Raw genomic sequence first — 16,644 nt, 5'->3', positions numbered from 1 at the left:
ATACAATAGTGCATTTTTTGGAACATCAGTTTAGTTGTTTGTGCTGACTGCTGATGGAAATAGATGCAGTGGATACATTATAAAATGTTGTTTGCAGCAGTGTGTTCACTTGTGTAACTTCTCATTCAGGCACTTTTGTCATTTTTCCCTTTCAGCCTCTTCATATGGTGGGTCCTACTGCTGTTTGTTATGAGAAAAAGATAAGGCAATGATGGGAGATACAGTTACATGGCAAGCACAAAAGGAATTACTGCTAAAAGGACCAGGAATAACCAGAACAACAAAAAAAAAGTTACTCTCACATTCTCTGCATTCAATAACTAGATCAGTTTCCATGCGAGGCATTCAGAAGATAAACTGTCGCTCAAACTGATGAATAATCATTTTTGCCCTGGATGCACAAACAGTGCTTCATAAAAGGGTTTTATAATTAGTTACCTGTAATATCATTTGTCCTGCCTGGGTGGGTACTGCCCACCAGAATGTTAATGAACGTATACAACAATACTTTAGGTAGATATAGTTTATGTATTATAAAACCTGAGCTGTTTCAACACACACCACAGTACTGTCTCTCTATTTTCTGCTTCTTTCTACAGTACCCTATAGCATTATAGTCAGTATGTAGCCTAAAGTGCAGTGCTTATGTGCCAACACTACAAGTTCACAAAGAGTGGAGGAATGTATTCCTTCCTTCTGACAAAAAACAAGCCCAAAGTAACTGAGGTCTGCTATATACTTTTAAAAGGCTCTGCATCACAAAATACCAACAAAAAGGATGGATACCTGCAAGCTGTTAAAAATGAAATCACAAGAGAAATGTGAAATAATAACCTGACAATAAAAGCAAAGAAAGAAAAAGAGCCAATGCACCTTGCCAGTCCTCCTGCCACCCACAGCCCTGCTAACTGAATATGCCCACTCTGGTACCGTGCAAATTAGAGTCTACATGAAATAAATAAACACTTTTAAGCTCCACAGACTGTGCAAACAAGTAGGAGGAGATGCAGGCGTGCAGCCATCTTGTGGGCTGGAAGTTGTATTTTACTTCCATTCTTTAACTTCTACCATTCTTTAAGAGTCAGTTACCTATAATGACTGGGCACAACTCATTTACATACTTTGTAAATGTGAATGGCTTCCATTTTTGAAATGTCTGTCAAGTCTGTGCAATGTACTGTTGGATACAGTGACTCCCTACTGCCCCTCTCACTAATGTAAATATTTCCCAGAGATAACATTGTTTATGGTGAAGGGAGACAAGCTAAGAAAGTCAGCTATGCTGCTTATGCAACTCATCCCTTTCACAGTTAAAAGGAAACACTGGTTTATGTGCACAAATGTGAGATTATTTTAAGGATGTAAAGGAACTCATGATGCAGGACAGTATGGATTTACTGAAAAGTGTCTGTCAGACGACCACCCCATAATTTGGTTTTGAGAGCTACGTTGCCTAATACAGCTGTGAATGGGTAGTCAGCACAGGCCACATAGACTTTGGTCAGGTACCTGACAAATATCATTTGAGGTTTAACAAACACATTTGGGAGATGGGAATGTCTCAGATGATGATGACTAATAGACCACTCTACAAGTAGTGATGTAAATCCTCAGAGAATGAAAAGAAAGATGGATAGCACTGGACTTAGAACTAGCTTATGGCAGTCCAGTCCCATATTACTTTAATTTAGAACTTGTCAAGTCCCTTCTTAACCTCACTGAAGGGGATCTTACAGAAGGTGTAGAGCAATTCATGTGTATTTATGTAGATGATCCTAAGACCTCAAATGGAATGAAATGCAGACAGAAGGCAAGAGGAGGAATTAACATAGAAAATATCACCATATAAAGTATGGCAATAGGCAAAGGAAATAAAATTATAATTGAAACTAATAGAAAAATAGTGCGGAATCAGACACCATGCAAAAAGTACACAGTGGTGGTCATGACAGGATGCATAATGTGACACTGAACAAGGCTGATGTTTTACTCAAACTAGGGATGAGCAGGGACTCAAACACTTTAACTGAACAATAAACCCAAAGTCTGTTAGGTTTATGATGATGCACTGAATGTTAATATCTGATGCACAAGTCGAGCAAGCCATATAGCTGAAAAAGGCTTCCAGAAAATCACAAAGTAAGAATTTTTGACAAGGGAGGCTAAAGGAGAACTCCAGCACCCTGACTTGCAACTCAGTGGTTGCACAACAGTGTAGAAAAGTGCAAAGTGAGCTACTGATGAAAGCAGTTTTCATTGATATGCATTTACAGCATTGTCCATCAATGAAATTTCCATCAGTTACTTATCCGTCTCCCAGTGCATTGCAGGTTACTGCGTTGTGCTTTGTGATGCTCCATAACACAGTGATTCACAGAAACAGCCGCACCATCCCCAAAGAATGGTGCATTAATGTGAAAGGGACTTAATAGGTTCATGTGTGCAAGCCTAGTGCATAGAAGTGCCCTGGCATGGTGCCGCCCAACATTAGTTCTCAGTGCCTCTATCAAGTACAGCCACCGGAGTGATCCCCAGGGTGAACTTTCTATTACCCATCCACTCATCAAGATTTCTCTTGAAGAGGGTCAGCAAGGTGTTCTGCTTGACGTGTATGGGAAGTCTATTCCAGAGCATGGGCAGTCTCTGGGTGAGGAACCTGTCCCCCCAGCATGTTCTGTTGATTGTGGTAATGAGGTTGAGGTCTCTGGAGCTTGTGGTGTGGAGGGATTGGTATTTCTTTAGATGTAGCATTTCTAACAGAGCTGGGTAAGACATGGCTTTGTAACTCAAGTAGAGATTGCCTCTAGGTAGGCAATATGAGACAGAATAGCTGGAGTCTTTTGAGTCTGTCCATGTAGGATGTGTTTAATGCCTGGGATCCTCTTTTTGAGGTAATACTGTGGCCTCTCCAGCTGTTGCAGGTGTCTAGTCAGATACATGCAAAATGGGGCATTATACTCGATGATTGGTCTAATGACGGAAGAGTAGAGAGAGATGATGACCTCTTTCTTCCTGGATGCAAAAGCCTTGGTGATGAGATGTGCCACATGAAAGGATTTTCTGACCACAGTGGCAATGTGGTGGTGGGAAAGGAGAGGTTGCTGTCACCATGCATCCCCAGATCTCTTATAATGCCTTCAGTGTTCAGTGGGCTCCCATTGATGTGGTAATTAGTGGGACCTGAGTTTTTCCCAAAGGGGATGACGATGCATTTTTTGGCGTTAAGCTTAAGGCCATGGGTTCGACACCAGTCATTGGTCTCAGTGAGGCCTTTCTGTAGGATGTCTGCATCACTTGTGCAGTTAATAATGGCTCCCAGCTTGCAGTCATCTGCGAACTTGGTCAGCCATAGTCCCTTTGTGTTGGCCTGGACTTCTGAGAAGTAGATACCGAACAGGAGAGGACCCAGGACCAATCCCTGTGGGACTCCACTCGTGACTGGTCAGCAGTCTGACTTTGAGTGCATTACTTTCACACTGTGTGTTCTATCTGTGAGTCAGTTTGCAACCCAACTACAGATATAGGGGTCGATGCCTAGTTTGGTGAGTTTATCAATAATTCCTGAATGAGGAATGGTATCAAAGGCCTTGGCCAGATTGAGATAGGCTGTATGCACTGCCTTACATTCATCCACAGCCCTGGTGACTGACTTGAAGAGGTCAACCAGGATGAGCAGGCATGATCTCCCTTTCACAAAGCCAAATTGTGTGGGGTCTAGAGTTTGGAGATTTCCTATAGCTTTGTTAATCAGGTTCATGATGATGCATTCCATAGCTTTACATATGAGACTCGTCAGGCTAATGCAGCAATAATTCCCAAGGTCTGTAGTCACTCCCCTTTTATGGAGAGGGATGACTGTAGCAGGTGCTATTCGGTAGGGGCAAAGCCTGAGGTGAGGCTGTGACTGAACAGGGCACACAGATGTTGTGCCAGTTCACTTTGTAGTTCATGTAAAGTTGGCACTGAATCTGTCTGCCAGTATGTTTGCAATATCAATTGGCTCGGTATAGGAGGTACACTTGAGCAGTATCTCAAAGCAAATCTGGGTATTGCCATGGGGGTTATTGATATAGCTATAGAAGGCTTGTGATTGTTTTTAGTGTCTACCGCAATTCTGCCTTCATAGCTGGCTTTAGAAGATTTGATGAGGGATCTCAACTTTTTGTTGAGGCTAATAAGTGAGTTTTTCCAGTCTTGGGAGTTCACCTTTTTCTGCAACAGTTTCTTCCTTCTGTTGTAGAGTTTATTAATAGCATTGGACCACCAGATTGGCTTCCTTTTTTTGGATGAGAGCATCTTGATTCTGTTGGGTATGGCTAGTTCCATGCATTTGTGTACATGTTACAGTGCATTGGTGCATGATTCAGCAGCCATGCAGCTATTTTCCATTGGCATGGGTGCTGTCAAGTTAGCCACCTCTGCTTTTAGGAGTCCAAATTCTGCTTGCGAGACATTTTTCAAGTGGGGGGTGTGGGTGAGAAGTGGATTTCCATGAAGATTAGATTATGGTCAAACCTGACCAGGGAGGCATTGACTATTGTTATAGAGCACTGGTTGCCCATGTCAGTAATAACCAGGTCAAGGATGTTGCTTCCTCTACTGGGGGTCAGGATGAGCTGGTCTAGGGCATTGGAACTGATGAATTCCAGGAAGCATTGGTCCAGTGTATTGGTGCTTGAGTAGTTTTCCCAGTTGATGGAGGGGTAGTTGAAGTCTCCTAGTAAGAGAGTGTTGGGTTGGACCTTTATAGATTCCAGGGTGCCTTAGAACATGGAGTGAGAGTCTAGGGACATGGTCGGGGACCTATAGCAGGCTATGATCTGGATCGCCATCTTACCCAATGTTAGTTGTACCTGAAGTATCTCAGATGCGTTATGTTGGGCTACTAGTCTGGAAGTGTGCAAATCCTTTATGAATATGGAGACACCACCACCTTTGGAGCTTTGGTCCATGTTTCATGGCTGAAAGATGTTTTCGAGGAGGGCAAGAGGATGCATGTGCATGTCTTTGGGAGGTGGGAGGAGTACCCGTGTGGAAACCCAAAACACAGGAGAACATGCAACATCCACATTGCAGAACAGAAGGCACCCCCCAGCTGAATCGAAGAAAGAACCTCTTGCTGTGAGGTGACAATGTTAACCACTGCACCACTGTGCAGTGGAATGAGTTATAGCCTGGCAGCACAGGGGTGCTTTCTGCTTCTTTAAACCAGGTCTCCATTATAGCACAAATGTCAATGTTCTCCATTTTGAGGCGTGCTTCGAGTGAGTGCATCTTGTGATTTAGACTTCTAGCATTGAGCAGCATGACCCTCACATTGCATTTGTTTATAGCTGTTACAGTGGCAATTTGGTATTTGGAAAACCACCTAAAAAAGGCATTAGAAGCATGGCAAGTGCCTTAGCCAGTACCCAGAAACCCAGGGGTAACATATGCAGGCCATCTCTGGCAAAGCATCGAGGTCTATCAATCATGTCATCCCAAGCAGACAGATACTGGATCCCCTTAGAATGACACCAGAAAGTTAGCCAATTGTTGAAGTCAATCATTTTTTTGTTTGTACTGCGGTATCATTCTGGGTAATGGTAGGATACTGCTCAGGGCTATAAGCATTGCCCTGTCAGCAGAATGGTATTCTGATGCAGCACACAGGTTTTCAGACTCTTTGATAGTAAGCCTCCCTCAAACCATAGAATAGGCCTTTAGCCTCCCCCTAGAGAGCATAAAAAGTAGTTTGGGCATCTCATACCATTACTGTGTATGTTCTGCACTACAGAAGCAGAGAACAGTATTTATTTATTTATTTAACATTTGTGGACCAGGAAATCTGACTAGGACAGAGCCTATATTCAGTGGAGGCAGGGGAGAAACACTCCAGATGCATGTCTTTGGAATGTGAGAGGAAACCGGAGTACCTGTGGAAACCTACGTGAATGCAGGGAGGACATGTGGACTTCACACAGAAGGCACCTCAGGTGAGAATCAAACTAGAGAACCTCTTGCTGTGAGGCAACAACTTTAAGTGCTGCACCACTGTCCTACCTCAGGAAATATACTGAATAAATGCAAAATGCTTGCTCAGCCAATCATTAATGAATATTCAAATCAGAGAAGTGTCCCTTCCAGGCACTTGAATGAGCTCATTACTGTGTTACTGGACATGGTTGCAGGTAAACAAGACAACCTAACTAGGTTTACCACCTTTGCTGTAGCAAAAGCCAAAACCTCAGTCACAACCCTCTCACCACTCATAATCACATCCTGGCTCCTCCCTTTTCTCCACAGAATTCACCCATATCTACACCCATTTTCTGACATAGATGCTCATGTTAGTGGTGGTGCGATGTCTTCATTTTCTGGTTACAGACCCGCTCACATTGCATTAGTTTGTTTTGCTGAACAGAATACCAAAGTTTGTACAGTGTTTTCCAAACAGTCATTCTGATTTCTAGATTGTCCATAAAACAATCTGGATAGGAGGCAATACTAAGCCTGCCTTTTTAGGAAAGTATACATCCTTTAGTGCAGAAGGCTTAGGAATGAATGGATGAGTGCTAGTACATGCAAGCCCTTGCAGACATCCTTCTACTGCAGTTGGCACCAAGTGGCACTTAGGGAATGCCATGCATAGAGCACTTAACTTTATACCTATGGTATCCAATGACATGAGCACCCATTTGTTGCAATAAAATCAGAGGGCAAGCAGAGGTCCACACATGCACACACAATGATAGGAAGGTAAAGGTGGGGGAGAAGGCAAGGCAACATTTTCTTCCCATTTTCTATGTGAAGAAAAGGGAAGGGAGGTATGGGTGGCAGGAGGAAAAGGGAATGATAGCAAAGTAGGACTGTGTACAAAAACACGCAAACAGATATATAACAGAACAGAAGGAAAGGTGGATGTGCACACACTATGGTGGAAGGACAGAGGATGGACAGAGACATATATCAGACAGAGGGGGATGGCAAGGGTTGGACAACACACAGGGTATGGGACTGTGATACAAGAAAGAAGGAGAACATTATGCTGAGGAACGGGTCAGTAACAGGCAGCACCATGCCATCTGTTGTACTGGCTCAGGGGGTCAGAACTGTTATCCATTGCTGCTAGATGGACCAGGTATTCTGGTGGTAGTAGTGCCCTCTTCTGGATGCCCAGCCATCTGGGCAGGTCAGATAAGTAATGTTGCAGATCAATCTCAGTCTAGGAGTCAATGAGAATTTTCCATATGCCTGCCCTCTCTTCTTTCCATGTGGAAACTGTGGCTGGGCTGTTTCAGGTAATGGTGGCAGACTAACTGCCTTTGAGTTGTTGGAACTACCCTATGGTGAGGCACTCACAGTCCCATCACCCTCCCCAACAGACTCAGGAGGGATGGGCTATAGCAGAGCTGCCTACAGAGTACATGGGACATTTGAACCAGTAGAGAGGGAACTTCACAAAAGAGGAATGGCATGAGTGGATATATTCTAAAAAGTAAGGAGATGCAGAAGACAAGTTGGCATAGTTAGCTATGACTCACCATAGCTGACCACCAATCAGCACTGTCTCTTATGGACAGTTCAACTTATATTCTGCATGTACTACAAGACAAAGGGCCATATCAGTAGACTCCGATGTGTGTAAGGAAGGATGTCAGACTGCCAGGTAGAAGGCACAGTCTTTTGTGTATATATACCTTAGGTACATCCCAGGCACAAGGTCACTGTAAATCAGCATGTAGATACACATACATAAAGACAGGGTACATGGACATACAGGTGGAGCATGTCATTGCATTATCACAGTTCTGGACAGGCAAAAATTGCATGTGTATGCATATCAAAGCATATGACACCACCACCGTCACCACAGCCTGTGAACATAAATCAGCTGCCATGAACATGTGATGCAAGCAGACAGGCCTGATAGTGCTCAGTGTGTGCCCCAAGCACACCCTTCTATAGCAAAATATACAGTAATAAACTTCTCTCCACAACAAAAGGAAACATCCACACAAAAAGCAGAGACACCTAAAAAGTTAAAACAAAAAAGTATGCACTTACAGTGCTTTTGGGTCTGTGCTTCCTTAATCTCCACTTCCCAGACACAGATCATAGTAACAATGCCTGCACTGCCACCCTGAACTGGATATGCAAATGGGTGAGGACAATTCCTTGGCAAGGTCACAACAGGTATCAGCTTCATAGAAGAAACCTTCATTGGGGTATCTAGTGGCCTCTTCTCATAGTGGTAGTGGTAGTGTTGTTGTCCTACATCATTCAGGTGCTCACCTTTGTACTCTAGATGAAGTGGTCATTGCAGTGTGAGCAGTTATAAAATGTTGGCAGGCAGCAACATTGATAAAGATCTGAGTACAACCTATGTGACCCAGGTTTGATTAGTGTCTCAAATGACTAATGAGAAAGCAAGGGGAAGACGTGTAGCTCTTATTCTGTGTGGGGGTGGATCATGCCTGGCCAGTTCTGGTGCTCTGATGTCATGAGGCAGAGGTTGTACACAGGACCAAAAGCAGTGGTCATTTGGGAAGGGCATGCTCCATGACTACCAAAGTAGATGATGGTAGCTCTTGTCTTTGAATGCAAAGGAGTGCAACATACATGTCTAGGTATGATTGGAAAACAGACAATCTTTGTGGTGATGTAGCTAGGTACATCACCACCATGGAGTGCAAAAAACACCTCCACTGTGTGGATGGTGTCAGTTCTCTACACAAGACCAACCCCCATACAGATCTGAAAGGACAAGGAATTTCCATTACTAGAGAATCAGGGCTGGTATGCCAGGATAAGAAGAAAAAAGTACAGAAAAATAAAATAAAATGGCAGGTCGTTGTGATACAAGATGATGGCTTGTAAATCACACTCTTATTGTGACCCTGAATTTTACTTAGTTATCCTAGTAGGTGCAATAAGGTGCAACGTGCATATAAGTACAGCTCTTATGAATTGAATACACAGGCATGAGATGTCTGCGGTGTGTGTAGGTGTCAAATTACACTTTGTGCAGCTGATGCACATCAGAAACATAAACAACATCTTTGTCACTTATGCTACCTGTCCTCATTTGCATAACTATTACTCAGTCAGGCATGTAATGAGAGAAACAATGACCTTACTGCCATTCTGTACACGAAATTGCACACCACTGCATTACTGATGTCTAAATGACTGGAGATAAAAATTAGAGTATTCAGACCACAGACAACATCAAGGAAGCACATTGTGTGGTAAGGAGTATTTGTCACTCCACCAATGTGAGCCTGTCGTATGTTCATAGCTTCATAGATTAGTACTAGACTAACTGCCTTTATCAGCCATTTTAAGCCTATCCAATTACCCCATGAAAAAATCAAACCCTGCACCTTGTGTCTGTAAGGTAAACAACTTAACCATTATACACAGGGGTTGGAAGGGTGGCCTAATGTTTAAGGTGTTGGCCTTACAAACACAAGGTGCAGGGTTTGAGTTTCACAAGGGATAATTGGCTAGGCTTACAATGGCTCGCAAGGGCAGTTAGCTTAGTACTAACCTATGAACCTATACCAACCTCCCACCCCATGTCATTGGAGTATCCCTATCATATGGCAACCTACCTGTATGTATAGAGTACGAATGTATGTGTTAATTGGTCAAAGAGTACTCCAGAAATGGGGCTATCCAAGTATATGTTCAAACTGTCTATGTACATGCCTGCACCTTTACAAAAACTGGTTTTTATTTTGCACTTTATAATTTTACTAGAATGCTACTAGCCATAAATCATGCTGGCACCAGCCCCACCAAATTCCTTGTACACTACAGCATTGCCAGGGCTCTGCTATGTTTTTATATGTGCCATGGTGCAAAAGGTACAACGCTTGCAGGTGGTACTGCAGTAGTTCCCACCTCAACCTTGTAATCTTATCACACATTCAATGGTTTGGCCTTACCTATACTGTGCTATTGTAGCACTTCCAACTGCATGTGTGTGTTGCATCAGTGGTCCCTGTGGCATGAAGTCCTACATATATCTACTGGGTTTACAAGTGGCAGCATGTCTGGTGGACAGCAGAGGCAGGAAATGTTTCCATTAAATAAAATCAAGTCTGTTTGCTGTCATGTCCATCTCCCTGTGAAGTCATGACAGTGGTAACATTACTGCATTGGCAGCTATGACTGTCCATGGCTAGGGTGCATACATACAGAGTGTGAAGATATGAGAAGGCTACCATTATAGCTAGATAAAATTTTGTAAATAATTATATGCCATGGTAGATATTAAAATTTAAGAAAATTAAAGGTAAAGAAAACTGTGTATGTTCTGAGTTTAAAAAATGTAACCACAGTGCACTCTACTGGAAGAAAGCTGATAAGCAAAAAAATATATTTCAAGACCTTGGAGTCAGTCTATCTGGGCTAGCATATTCTTTCTATTGTTTTAACTTAAGGAATAATTACTAGATTTTACATATGAATGTCTTTTATTGCTGTAGCTTCCTGCAGGTGCAAGATAACAAAAGAGATGTTAAAAATGTAAATGTAAAAAATCTGTTGGCCTGGGAACTAAGTCAGAGGTGTCAAGAATGTTGTAATCTGGGAGGGCCCAGCAGAAACGTTTGTTCGTGATTTTAAAAACTATTTCTCAGAAGAAAGTCAGTGCATTTTGTATCTTTATCTGGACCTAGCAGAACATCCACTCACCAGCACTTCTCTACTTGAGTTTGCTCTAAAAGTATTAGATCTTATACTTTCTCTTAGTGATAGACAGAAATACAGACAGACTAGTGTAGATGTTTTCTATATTTATGTCAGACTATTCTACAGTATTGGTTTAAAGCATTTTCCTGTGATCTCTGAACTCTGTAATGCCATTGTGTTGAATGAATGAGTATTGTCTTGTATTTTTCTTATTTATTATTAAATATTTTTAAACCTTTCAACTGTTGCTGTTTTGTGTAGAGACACTTTAAGCTTTAGAGTACTTGCATGTATTTGGTGATACTGCACAAGTCACTCCTAAATAGCCTTCAAGTCTTCGCTAACACTTGTTGTGTCTTTCGGCTTTTCCCGGTTAGGGGTCGCCACAGCAGAACTATGGTCCGCTAATGATTGGCAGTAGATTTTCACGTACCGAGTTGCTGGCTCTGACGCACAACCTTCAATGAAGGTATGCCCATTCATGCATGTCTCCACACAGAAGACGCTCTAGCTGAAAATCGAACAGGACAACATCTTACTGTGAGGCGACAATGCTACCGCAGCACCAGTAATATCATACAGTAAGATTGGGCACCCTTTGGTAAGGGCCTTATTAGTAGTTATTAAGAGTGGATGGGCAGAAGGGGGCATAGCTGGAGAACCTGTGTCAGCCTTCTCCAGAAGTGTCTGTGTGTTTGTATATAACAAATATCTCAAAGTGTGTGTGTGTGTGTGTGTGTGTGTGTGTGTGTGTGTGTGTGTGTGTGTGTGTGTGTGTGGTTGTGTGTGTGTGTGTGTGTGTGTGTGTGTGTGTGTGTGTGTGTGTGTGTGTGTGTGTGTGTGTGTGTGTGTATGTGTGTGTGTGTGTGTGTGTGTGTGTGTGTGTGTGTGTGTGTGTGTGTGTGTGTGTGTGTGTGTGTGTGTGAGCTACTTGGGCAGTGACATGAAGCACTGGTTGGACAGAGAGGGTACTGGAGGTTTTGGCTTGCCTACTCAGCTGGAATCTTAACACTATAGCTGTGCCAGTGGGGAGCCTTATTGGGGATCTGAGAAAGAAAGGTAGAAACCAGCCCTAGACAGACTGTGATCTCTGTGTGCTCTTAAGGGAAATTGTACTTTACTGTGTGTGTACTGATTATCCTTCCCAATGTGGACGCCCCTAACTGGTGTTAGTGGTGAGGATTGAGGCTCTTTGATAGCTCTGCTAGGGCATGGGCATCACATATTGATTGGTTGGCAGTGGTGGGATATCCACATCAAATATTAATTGTTTGATAGTGTTGAGTTAGCCACATCACATACTAACTGGCTTGCAGTAGTGTGAATACTGAATTCCTGTAGCTTATGTACAGTGAACACTGAAGGAGTTTTTGTACTCTAAATCAACCTCACAGTGAATATTCAGAGTTCAAATCACAACTGTTTAATTTCATTTGTTAGCTTAGTTAGTCAGGGACAGCAGGCAAGCATGTCAGCGGAGGAGTATGCCAAGCTGACAAGGAGCCAATTGTCTGAGGTGTGCCAGATTAAGGAACTGGTACATGGAAACCTGACTAAAGCAGACATGATTGCAGCTTTGGTCACAGCTGCATCAGACAATAGCAATAAGGAGAATGGTCAGACTGGCCGTGGAGATCTACAACACTCAGAGAATGGACAGCTCAACCTTTTTGCAGAGGACTTAAAAATTCATCTGGAGCTAAAGAAACTTGAGTTGAAGGCCAAGGGTTTGGAAGCAGAAGCAGCAGAGAGACTGAGACATCTACAGGCTGAGGAGAATGAGAAACTGCTATGCCTGGAAGCTGAGGAGAAGGAGAGGCAGAGGCATCATGTAAAGGAGATGTTGACTCTTCGCCAGAGTCATGAAGGTAATGGGGAAGGGAGTAACCAGATCCCAGAAGCACAAAAGGTCAGTAAATTTCTTCCACAGTTTACAGAGGGGGATAATTTTGATAGTTTCATTCATATGTTTGAGAGGGTATGCAAACATTATAATGTTGACCAAGGGCTCTGGGTATGGTTCCTGACCCCCTTACTCCATGGTAAAGCTGTAACTGTGTTGTCCAAGTTAAATGATTGTGAAATTTTTGATTATACTGCTGTTAAAAATTTGTTAGAATTCTTTAAGCTAACACCTGAAGCTTATAGGAAAAAGTTTTGTGAGCAAAGACGCAAGACAGATGAAAGTGTTTGTGAATATGTTGCTGAACTAAGCATTTATTTTCATAGGTGGGTGAGTGGATGTCAGTTCACCACTTTTGAAGGGGTGGCAGACATTTTGGTGAGGGAAAAAGCCCTTAGCACTTTGCCTGAGGACATGAGGATCTGGTTAGCTGATAGACAATGTGCTACTTCAGATGAGTTGGGGAAGAAGCGAGACCTATACCTAGCAAGCAGGGCATCACTGCACAGGAAAGGGACACCCTTTGCTGCTTATGGGTCTAAAGGAACCCATGGTGGGCAGCTCAGACAACCTCAACAGAATCTGCCATTACTAGGAGAAGCCACTAGTCCAGGTACTCATCCAAGACCTAGGGTTAAATGTTTTAAATGCAACTGGTGGGGCCATGTGGCATATAGATGTCCACGGAGGCAAAGTGGGGAACAAAAGGTGAGGGAGCCAGTAAGTGGGAAAGACAAAATGCCAATAGTAGGTTGTTTTAAGACAACAGGGGTGCCAAACTATCATCCTGCAGATGTCCTGATAGGGAAAGGATTTTGATGAGGCAGTACCATGTGTTTATGCAGTTACACGCAGTCAGGCTAGGAGACAAGTGTGTGGATCTGATAGCCTGGGGGAGACTCAGTCAGGCCGCATATTTGCAGCCAGGACTGGTGAGGTGGTTACTTCAGGGAGGGAGCTACTCTGTAGCAGTGAGCCTGAAGGTGAGCCACAGCTGGTTGTTGGTACTGATGGTCTCTTGGAAAGAGTGTTACCTTTTACATTTTGAAATATTTCTTTTTTTGGATGTGGATGTACCTTGTTATCTGTTATGTTGGTTATTTTATTTTTTATTATAGTTAACTAGTGTATTTATACATATATTTATTTAATGTATGTTTGGCTTTTCATTTTTTTATTTTTTAGGGTTTGTTTCTATTTTATATTTTAATTAATTTTAATTTAATTTTATTTTATTTTTATATGATATATGTATTTTGTTTCTTTTCTCTTTTCTTGTTTTGTTTTTGGTTTGTGGTATGTGTATGTTGTATCCATGCTGCTGACTTTTGCTTCTTTTTTTTCTCCTTTTTGAATTTTGTTGCTCTTCTTATACAATCTTTTTGTTTATGAAATGTATATTTTTTGGAGTTTTTGCCATATGAACATGCAATAGTATAGATAGTTATTATAGACTTTTTCATGTATGTTTTTTTACATGTTTTTTTTGTACTTTTTTATTTATTTTTATGTTGCAAAACTGCAAACATTTAGGGCTGATTGTCTTAGCAACAATTATTGGTTGCTAAGGTATAAGATAATATCAATACAATTATTATTGTTATTATATTAACTATCTATCCCAAATGGATGGAGTATATTTAAGCTTGTACCATCTTTTGTGAATTTATCTGATGAAGCGTAGCCCTGCACTACGCGAAAGCGCTTATTTCTTTTCCATTAAAGTGAGTTTCGTTTTTTAAGCTGTCTATGAGTCTTGGATTTCCACAACAGTGAAGATTACACATCGTGTTGGTGTCTCCTACTATTGTTTTTGCATTGCTCTTGGAAAGAGTGACTGCAAAGGTAGGGGTGACTAGTAGTACCCAGGCTGACAGTGAGGCACCACTGTCAGAGGATGCCATACTTCCTGTGGAAGGAGAGCTGGGAAGGGTTACAAAGAGAGAGTTGAGACAGGGTCAGCTCTCAGACCTTACATTACAAGGCCCGAGGCAGGTAGCTAGTAAGGCACCTGATTCTCAAAGGAAGGGGGAATCTGTATACTGGGACAAAGGGTTACTGTATAGAGAGTGGATCCCTGAGGGAGGGCTAGAAGGTGAAAGGATACAGTAGTTGGTAGTGCCTAGAGCCTATCATCTGGTGCTTCTAGCCATAGCCCATGATATTGCCTTTGCAGGTCATATCAGCATAAAATGTACCAAGAGACGTATTATGCAGAACTACTATTGGCCTGGAATTTTCAGAGATGTAACAGGGTACTGCAGAACCTGTGAGCAGTGCCAAAAGGTAGACAAGGCAGGGGACAAGGTGAAAGCTCCTTTGGTGCCTTTGCCTGTCATTGAGATGCCATTTCAGAGGGTAGCTCAGGATACTGTGGGGCCTCTGAGTACCCAAAGTTCCACAGGAAAAAGTATATCCTAGTGGTAGTAGATTATGCTATCATATGCCCTGAGGCAGTGGCTTTGTCCTCCATTGAATCAGAAAATGTGGCAAATGCTTTGTTAGAGATTTTCAGCAGGGTAGGTTTCCCAAATGAAATCCTGACTGACAGAGGTGCCAATTTCATGTCACACCTGCTGACTTGTCTGTGGAAGTACTGTGGAGTGAAGCACCTAAAGGCCACCCCCTACCATCCCCAGACTAATGGTCTTGTAAAGAGGTTAAACTCTACCCTCAAGGTGATACTACTGGCATTTGCAGACCAGATTAAGAGGAAGTTGGATAAATATATGCCCCATCTGTTGTTTGCTTACAGAGCATTCCCCAGGAATCCACAGTTTTTTCACCCTTTGAGTTGCTGTATGGGCATAGGGTGAGGGGACCTCTATATTTGATTTGAGATGAGTGGGAGGGTGAATGTGAATCCCACAAAGAGTCTGTTGTTGCATATGTCCTAAACCTCAGGTCAAGGCTCAGGGAACTCATGGGCTTGGCCCAGGAGAATCAGGCAGAAGCCCAACAGCAGAAAAAGGTCTCGTATGACAGGAATGCTCGAGCTAGACAATATGCTGTAGGGCAGCAGGTAATGGTTCTCATTTTTGTCAGACACAACAAACTGCAGACAGCTTGGGATGGACCCTACAAGGTGGTAAGGAAGGTAGGTGATGTTAAATACATGGTAGAACTGCTAGGCAGAAGGCCGAGGTACAAATTGTACCATGTTAACATGATAAAACCTTACCATGCTAGGCAGGCCTTTGTGCTGAGTATTTGCAGTGGACTGCAGGAGGAGTCTGAGGGAGATCTGGTGACTGATCTCCTCAGTGAGACTCGGACTGATACCTCAGTGGAAGGGGTAACAATGTCCCAGAAGCTCTCCCCTATCCAGGTTTGATAAATCCAAGCAGTGTTACAGAAGTTTGGGGACATGTTCACTGGGAAACCAGGGTGCACCCACCTGGTGAAGCACTATGTGGATACAGGACCCCAAAGGCCTATTAGGCAGGCTCCTTATAGGGTGCCTGAAAGAGTCAAACAGACTCTGAGGTAGGAGATATGAGAAATGTTGGAATTAGGGTTAATTCAAGAGTCCAACAGTCCCTGAGCCTCCCCAGCGGTGCTGGTGCCAAAGAAGGATAGCAGCCCAAGGTTCTGTGTGGACTACAGGAAATTAAAGAGTGACACAGAGTCAGATGCTTACCCCATGCCTAGGACAGATGAAGCGCTAGAGTAGCTGGGTGGGGCTAAGTAACTTACAACCATTGAACTTACCAAGGGTTACTGGCAGGTGCCCTTGACTCCAAGTGCTAGAGAGAGCTAAGCCTTTGTGACTCCTTTTGGTTTGTATGAGTTCACAAAGATGCCCTTTGGGATGAAAAATGCCCCAGCAACTTTATGGAGGCTGGTAGATCATATCTTAGCAGGAGCAGGAGGGTTTTCCTTTGCTTCCCTAGATGATATTGCCATCTACAGCCATTCCTGGCAAGAGCACCTTCAGCATTTCAGGGAGGTGATGGGCAGACTACAGAGAGCAGGGTTGACCATTAAACCCAGCAAATGTCGGATGGGTATGGCAGTGGTCTTCTACCTGGGACATACAGTGTGAAGTGGTAAGATCAGGC

The sequence above is a fragment of the Protopterus annectens genome, chromosome 3.part1, assembly GCF_019279795.1.
Source record: "Protopterus annectens isolate FY-2018-M chromosome 3.part1, PAN1.0, whole genome shotgun sequence".
NCBI lineage: Eukaryota > Metazoa > Chordata > Ceratodontiformes > Protopteridae > Protopterus > Protopterus annectens.
Note: the sequence above shows the minus strand (reverse complement) of the source record.